Genomic DNA, 9,337 nt, shown 5'->3' with positions numbered 1-9,337 from the left:
TTGCGTCATGCCTGGCTTGGTGGCAGCAGTTGTGCCATATTCCTTCTTGAGGACTTTTCTCTTTGAGGTGGTTTCTTCTTCCTCAGCCACATAGTCCTCATCCTCTGACTCTGAAGTTCTTTTCTTGCTGGCCCTGGAGGCAGCTTTGGGTAAGTTGCTTGGGGTGCTCCTGCTGCCATCATCCGAGCTGCTAGAGGGACTAGTGCCCTCACTCAAGTGAACCTGCTCCTCTGACTTGTTCTGGCTGTCACTCTGATCAGACATATTGCAAACACTGACAGCAGACCCTGTGAATAGATATAGATGAGATAGAGTGGATAAGCATCACAAAATGCAGAGGTTTTTGCAAAAGAATGAGTCAAAAACTTAGTTTTATTTTTCCACAGAAAGCATTTCGGATCAACCGATCTATAAACTCGGTGATACCGAAGCAGCTGTTGGAACCTAAACTAGTGAACTCGGTCAGACCGAGTCACAGTTTGGTGGCACCGAGACTGCTAGGGTTTCACAAAGTCTTGAACTCGGTCACACCGATTTGCAATTCTCGGTCAGACCGAGAATCACATGTGCAATGGCCTGAGCCGAATCGGTGGTACGGTACCGAGTTCCACAACTTGGTGGGTCCGAGATGGTTTCGGCGGAAACCTAACCCTAAATTTTCAATTCACGACTAAACTACGGAGTGTTTTGACTGGATAAGAATGATCTCAATTGTGGCAAGATACATGGCGAACACAATGTGCTAGGAATCATATAGGGATAGCACAGTGATCGAGTTCATACCCTAGTTCGGCGATGAACTTGCTACGGCGGCAACAGCGGGGATGATTCCTATTGACAGCGGCGGAGACCAGCGACAGGAGGCGGCTGGCGACGAGGAGGACGATCCGGAGACCCTGGAGGCAGAGCGGGCTAAGCGCGGGTCGAGGAGGTTTGGAAAGTTTTCCAAAATTTGACCCGTGGATATATATAGCCCGACCCTGTCGGTGTGACCGAGTGGAACAACTCGGTGGCACCGAGATTCATAACTGCAAGAAGTTACTGAAACTCAGTGTGATAGAAAATTTCGAATCGGTTGCACCGAGGTTGAAAACCTAGATCGACTTAGTGATCTCGGTATGACCGAAATGGGTGAATCGGTCAGACCGAAACGCACAAAGAAGTTTTGGAAGTTTAAGTCTATGACGAATCGGGGACTCCGAGTGCTCCTCACACAAAGTGGTTCGAATCTGACTTGATCAAATTTTGTGATGCAACATGAATAGAGTTTGAGACGAGAAAAGCATAGATAGCTAGAGAAGGTTCTTAGGTATTCTTGTCCATCCACTTGGCCAAAATAAAAGGAAACCAATCAATCAAAACAAGAAGTGGATGTCCTCAAATGAGTAAATTATGCAACCAACATGCTCACACAATAAAATGGCAAATGAAATATGTGGCAAAGCATGCACAAACAATTCTAGCATCTATCAAGCAATTGGCGATGACTAGGTCATCTATATATGAGTATATTGACTTAGGAGTCAAATGAGAACATTTGATGATAGGTCATACTTATCGTTTAAGCACAAGTGGGGTTACCACTTTTACATAAAGCGTTGTTGTGTTCACACCATTAGAGTTTCTTTAACTCAATTGTTAGAGTAAAGCTCCCTCTAGATGTGAGATCCCCCCTAAGAGGGATGAACTAACCTTGGGTTTTGTCGATGATGACTTCATGTAGGTGTTGAAGATGTGGATGCTGTATGTTGATGTAGATCATTTGGAGCTATCCTTTGGAGTGAGTTGCACTTTCAATATCTACACGGGTTAGTCCCACAAGGAACAAACAAGGGTATCCATAGACATAGAGTGATGCACACACAAGATGATGTCTATGAAAGCTTTAGGTTACCTTGTCCCTTGTCTTACCAACAAGAGGGTTTGTGACTCCTTGAACTAGTGCAAGATGTGGAAGTTGATTGCACTTGTTCTTGCCAAAATGATAAGAGTGAAGTATATTGGCGGAGTCACCCTCAAGAACTCTCTAGTTCTTCTTCTTCGGGATCCACACCATCTTGATGGGAATCCTCGGAGTTGTAGTTGTACTTGATGAAGTGGAACTTGATGTAGTCTTGGGAACCCACTTGACCAAGGCCTTAGGAGCTTCTACAAATGCATCAATTTCCTCTTGAAGCTTGTCCTTGCTTTTTTTCTTGTGGTCTTGTGGTGGAAGATCATCTTGAGCTTGTGTCCCTTTGGATTAAGTAGGATCATACTTCTCTTGTTGAGGAACAAACTTCGTCTTGGGGTATTGATCTTCTTCCCACTCAACTCCATTGGCATTGAACTTTCGTTCAAAACCAATACCTTGATTCTTCCGGTGCCTTCCTTGCTTGCGTACAATTTCCTCGAATTGCTTACTCCCGGCAAGGCTCTTGTAAACACCTTTCTCTATAATTCCCTTCAATAAGTTATTTTCTTGCTCAAGTGTAACTTGGCTAAGAGAATCATTAGTGGAATCAAGAGAACTACTAGAAGCAACAACATTGGATTTAGCATGATTATTGTCACTACTAAAGGAAGAATCTTTCTTGTTCTTGTTACTAGACTTGACTTGAGGCATGTAAGTGGATAAGAGTAAACACTTGGAATGTAAGAAGAACTTTTCTTGCGAATATCATCATTGATTGCCTTTAAGAACTCATGCTGTTGCTCAAGGTTGAGCTTTTCAAAACGTAATTTCTCATGAGTCCTTAAAAGTTCTCGATGATCTCCTAAGATAGTTTCATGAGCTAACTTAAGAGTGTTTAGTTCTTTAGTTAGAGACTCAATCTTCTCCTTATCATTGTCATTCGTTTCATCATAGTATTCATCACTATAGTTGTCAACAAGTAACTCATCATCACCTAACAAGTCATCTTCATCACTATTGAAATCAACATACTCGGGGTGTGATACCTTTGGACCTTTGGCCATGAAGCATCTTCCAATTCCTTCATTTGGTGAATCAAATATGTCGTAGGAGTTGGTTGACACAAGTGCTAGTCCGGCAACACCTTCATCTTGAGCATATTCGGAGTCGGAGTGATAGCTTCTCTCGGAGTCATTGTCGGAGTCGGAGCCAGATACCCATTCACCAACATGAGCTTGATGTCTTCGTTTTGTGCAGCTCCTTGATGACTTGTCCTTCCTTTCCGAATCCTTGCTTCTCCGAGGGTGTCTTCGTTCATATCGATCATCCCTACTTCTTCTCTCCCTTGATGGTGATTCTTCTCTTCTACTTCTTCTTTTGGGAGAATCTTCTCTTCTCTTGTGGGGAGCCGTACACTCATTGGAGTAGTGTCCGGGTCTTCCACAATTGTAGCAGTTTCGCTCTCGACTAGAAGATCTTTTGTCATTGTAGGACCTTGACTTGGAACTTCTCTCCTTGCTTCTACTCTTGTAGAACTTGTTGAAGTTCTTCACCATTAGGCTCAATTCTTCATTGAAGGTTTGTTTCTCACTTGATGATGTGGGAGCTTCACATGAGGCTTTGTAAGCACCACTTGACTTGTTATGGAGCTCCTCCTTATCCTTGAGTGACATCTCATGAGCAACAATTTTTCCAATGACTTCTGTTGGCTTGAGATCTTTGTAATTTGGCGTCATTTGGATCAATGTGCATACGGTATCGTATTTTCCATCCAAGGCTCTTAGGATCTTCTTGATGATGAATTTGTCGGTCATCTCTTCACTTCCTAAGCCGGCAATCTCATTTGTGATAAGAGCAAGCCTAGAGTACATTTCAACGACACCTTCACCATCCTTCATTTTGAACTTGTCAAGTTGACTTTGAAACACATCCAACTTGGATTCCTTGATGGAGTCGGTACCTTCATGCATGTCAATCAAAGTATCCCAAATTTCCTTTGCATTCTCAAGACGGCTGATTTTGTTGAATTCTTCGGGGCACAATCCATTGAAGAGGATATCACAAGCTTGAGCATTATACTGTAGCATCTTCAACTCATCCGCGGTAGCTTCACGATTTGGTTCTCTCCCATCAAATAATTCACCTTGCAAGCCAACACACACAATAGCCCAAACGGCGGGGTTATGTCCAAGAATATGCATTTTCATCTTATGCTTCAAACTAGCAAAATTAGTACCATCAAAGTAAGGACCTCTACGGTGATAATTTCCCTCACTAGACGCCATACTCTCCTAGGTTGTGAAACCAAGGCTATGACCACCAAAAGATATGGAAATCAAAGCAAATGGAGACCAAAGCTATGATACCACTTGTAGGATCGAAAGTATGTCTAGAGGGGGGGGTGATTAGACTACTTGACCAAATAAAAATCTATCCTTTTCCCAATTTTAGTCTTTGGCAGATTTTAGCTATCTTAGCACAAGTCAAGCAATCTTAACACAATTCAAGCAAGCATGCAAAGAGTCTATGAGCAGCGGAAAATAAAGCATGCAACTTGCAATAATGTAAAGGGAAGGGTTTGGAGAATTCAAACGCAATTGGAGACACAGATGTTTTTGTCGTGGTTCCAATAGGTGGTGCTATCATACATCCACGTTGATGGAGACTTCAACCCACGAGGGGTAACGGTTGCGCGAGTCCATGGAGGGCTCCACCCACGAAGGGTCCACGAAGAAGCAACCTTGTCTATCCCATCATGGCCATCGCCCACGAAGGACTTGCCTCACTAGCGGTAGATCTTCAAGAAGTAGGCGATCTCCTTGTCCTTACAAGCTCCTTGGTTCAACTCCACAATCTTTGTCGGAGGCTCCCAAGTGACACCTAGCCAATCTAGGAGACACCACTCTCCAAGAAGTAACAAATGGTGTGTTGATGATGAACTCCTTGCTCTTGTGCTTCAAATGATAGTCTCCCCAACACTCAACTCTCTCTCACAGGATATGGATTTGGTGGAAAGAAGATTTGAGTGGAAAGCAACTTGGGGAAGGCTAGAGGTCAAGATTCATATGGTGGGAATGGAATATCTTGGCCTCAACACATGAGTAGGTGGTTCTTTCTCAGAAAATGTGTATTGAAAGTGTAGGTATGTTCTGATGGCTCTCTCCACAAATGAAGAGTGGGTGGAGGGGTATATATAGCCTCCACACAAAATCTAACCATTACACACGATTTACCAATCTCAGTGAGACCGAATTGAGAAACTCGGTCGGACCGATTCAGCAAACCTAGTGACCGTTAGGATTTTCGGTGGGACTGAGATGCAACTCGGTAGGACCGATATGGTTAGGGTTAGGGCATAACATAATGTCGGTGTGACCGATAACAAAAACTCGGTGGGACCGATTTTGGTAATAAGCTAACCAGAGAGTTGGTCAGATAAACTCGGTGGGACCGATCGCTCATTTCGTTGGGACCGAAATGTTACAAAAGAGAAACAAAGAGTTTACATTGCAATCTCGGTGGGACCGATCGCTCATCTCGGTAGGACCGAAACGTTATGAAGGGAAACAGAGAGATTACAACCCCATCTCGGTGTGACCGAGATCCCTATCGGTGAGACCGATTTGCCTAGGGTTTGTGGCAGTGGCTATGACATTTTAACCTCAATGGCGCCGGATAGAGAGAATCAGTGGGGCCGAGTTTGACTTTTGGTTTAGGTCATATGTGGATGTGGAAAGGTAGTTGAGGGTTTTGGAGCATATCACTAAGCACTATGAAGCAAGAACCTCATTAAACAACACATCATCCCTCCTTGATAGTATTGGCTTTTCCTATAGACTCAATGTGATCTTGGATCACTAAAATATAAAATGTAGAGTCTTCAGCTTTGAGCTTGAGCCAATCTTTTTGTCCTTAATATTTTGAGGGGTCCAGTTTCCTCATCCATGCCATGCCATTCATTGAGTTTTTCCTGAAATATTAATCTTGGAATAGTATTAGCTCAATGAGCTATATGTTGTTAGGAATTACCAAAACCACCTAGGGATAGTTGCACTTTCAGGATCTATGAAGAAAATTATATTCAAGGATTTTTTTTCTACATCATAAGTTCAACTACTCCCTCCGTCCCATAGGACCGAGGGAGTAGTTAAAGATACGAGACATTGCAAGAGTCTATGTGATGCTCCATCTGTAGTTACTGGATAAAATAATTAGCTAAAAGAGAGGTCATGGAAAGCTCAACAAGCAAAGGATTCCTTTGACCAAAAACAAAGTCATCAAGGTGATGCTCCATTTTAATTAAAATTCATCCTTTGTCGAAAAAAACAAAGTCATCGAGGGGGTTAGCAATAGGTTGACCACATATGGCTCTCACAATATTTAGCTCCAGATGCAACTCAGGGATGATTCTAACCATTGTTCTTGCTTTACCAGGGTCTTGAGGATCCTGTCCATGAGATCTTTTTTTCTATAATATGCACAAGCATGTGTATCATTGTATTAAGAAGAAGAAGCAAAGAAGGCGGGTACAACACATTTCGACCATTACAGACGCCAATCATAAGGACTAGCCACCACGCAACCACCACACATACCACCACATGTACTACGATACATGCTTCACCTATACCAACCTCATGTCAATGACGATGAGGCAGGACACAGAGCACCAAGCCGCGTCACAGCCAACATCAACAACCTCTAAAACAAGTCCAAAACTCGAGGACAACACAGACCAACGTACCGCCACCCATTGCGCTAAGAGGAAGTCGGCAAGTGGACGGCAGACATAGATCTTGACTATCGGCCTGCACTTCAAGGAGACGAACAACTTACTCTGAACGTTGGAAGACCTGAAGTAGAAGAAGAATCACTACGCTGAGAATGGTCACACCAGCAACCGTGAGAACTACATCAACCATCGATCATGACAGGAGGATGAACTAGGTTGCTCGATGACCCCTTGTGTACGGAAGATGTTTTGTTTGTTAAGTCTACATTACATTAGGAAGTGGATGGTGTATGGAATTTTGATATTTCGAAACCATGCATGTTTGAAAGAATCCGACTCTGCATGTGTAGGTTTTCAGACATATCTAGTGCCTTCTGCTAAGTGTTGCGAATATGTCTCTCTTTGGTGTCATCCTTTGCAAGATCTTAGTGCTATATTGCGGCTTACTGTTGTAATCAATCCTACATAGTGAAGTGGATCATGGTAATGCTTACACTGCCGCTGAAGAGCGATGTACGTGTAAGTTGAATGCACAACAGATTCGATCGGAACGGGACCTACCTATGGCAACCTGGCGAGAGGAGAACATGGACCACCCTATATGCCTAGAAGTCACAAAAAAACCCAGCTCAAAATCTCAACATCAGCCATGAAACGATTAACAATATAAATATGAGTGCAAAGCCCCCCAATACCTTTTCGAAATGAAGCTGACATTTAATTCAGCTCAAAATCCCAACACCAACCACGAAGGACGCACAAACAGATCTACAAAAAAAGGAGAGTTCAAAGCCCCTTTGCCCCACCCCCGGTCGGATGAGCAGACGTAGAGGGACGGGAGAGGAAATATCGCGGGATGAGACAAGAGCAGATACAGCGACGGAGCTAGAGGAGATAAAATGAGACAATTGAAAATCTGAGTCCCTGCATTCATGTGAACTTGGTTCATGCTTCAACCAAACATAACCTTCCACGCATTAACAATGATACCGACCATCCACCAAATGTGAATCAACTAGGAGGAGACTGATGAAACATGTGCCTCATGTCCACATTAGCAACCGTGCATGTAAACATGTATAGTAGGTCACGACAAATATATATGTTAGATCATCAAGCACTCAAATATACTCATTCCCAGTCAGCTCCTTCAAGGAAGAGGATGGTTCATCGACTAGTATTGCAACAACCAGAGATCACACAACAACTGTGTTATGAGCAGAATTGGATTAGGTGGCAAGAGGAAATACTTTCAATCTTTGTGATGCAAAGTGCCAAGTGCTAACGAGATCACCTACCAGAGCACATACCAGGGCTGCACGAGCAATGTCTTTCAGTGTAGATACTACACATTCCACCGGTCCATGCAGGACTAACCATTGACGATTGCTTGGATGGCATCAACTAGCCGACACCGAAAGTGGTCGGATCATATCCCCTTCTTCAGCTAACGATGACCGGATGGTTTGTAACACATGTGCCATCTTGATTAGGACGAGACCATTTTTGCCTCTGTTCCTAGCCGTACCAGCTTATGTAACTATCCAACTGCGACTGTCCAACGGTACAAAAGGATTGGTTCTCAACATCATTGGGTTAAAAAACTGAGTTTCACCAATGAATGGGTGCTAACTTGCTATGCAATTCCTTTTACTTTGAATACATTTGAAATAACTTAAACATGTCATGAAGCCTGATTACTAATCTGAATAATCTTTCCTGCCTACTAATCTGAATATTTATTTCCTTCTTTAGAGTTCTGAAAAATTAGAGCGGATCTTGCATGCAAAAGTCTTGAGTGATCTTTGGTTTTGGGATTTCATAGAAATTCATACCATCCACGTTGTCTGCAAGAACACAAAACTAATGACCAAATGTTTTTAATCTATAGTGGAGATTAGTATGTAGAACTAGAGTTAGAAACACAAGTTGGTCTACAGTTACCTTATACTACTCCCTCCGTTCCTAAATATAAGTCTTTTTAGAGATTTCACTACAAACTACATAGTGGAATCTCTCAAAATACTTATATTTAGGAACATAGGGAGTATTAGTTAAGCGAAATTAAAGTTTGGATCAATAGCTAGTCAGTCCTCATCAAGCCGACTATGTCTACAAAATAGGAACTATCCCGAGAGTAGCTCTACCAACTGGAACACTGAGAGGTACATTTATACATGGAACAACAATTAGATTGGATCGTATGCTAGTTCCTCGATCGTTTATATGTATCAACACATAGGGATGCAGTATATGTGTGGTATCAAGTTAGTACATGGAATTAAAGTTTATGAATTGATTGTCACAGGATCTAATCTTTATGACTGGATTAACTCTTCATGTTTCCTCATATTTTTTCCATGATCATGCTAAGCATAACGTCATCTTCCTTGAGGATCTTGTGCACGAGATCTTGACCGTTAACCCGCACTTCAAGGAGGACGACAAATTTGTGTGGTCATTCAAGATAAAGGCGCTGGTAGGAGGCCTCAAGAAAAAGAGGAACCACTAACCATGAGAACTACATCAGCTAACTTATCAGGAGGATGAACTAGGCTGATCCATGATCCCTTGTGTTCGAAAGATGTTTTGTTTGTTAAGCCTGCTTTATATTAGGAAGTGGAAGGTGGGTGCAATTTTGATATTTCAGAACCATGCATGTTTGGAAGAATCTGACTTTGTATGTGGAGGTTATGAGACTGTGTTTAATA

The sequence above is a fragment of the Triticum urartu genome, chromosome 5 (genome assembly GCF_003073215.2).
Source record: "Triticum urartu cultivar G1812 chromosome 5, Tu2.1, whole genome shotgun sequence".
In the NCBI taxonomy this organism is placed as follows: domain Eukaryota; kingdom Viridiplantae; phylum Streptophyta; class Magnoliopsida; order Poales; family Poaceae; genus Triticum; species Triticum urartu.
The sequence above is the reverse complement of the archived record's forward strand: the minus strand, read 5'-3'. Positions refer to the sequence as shown.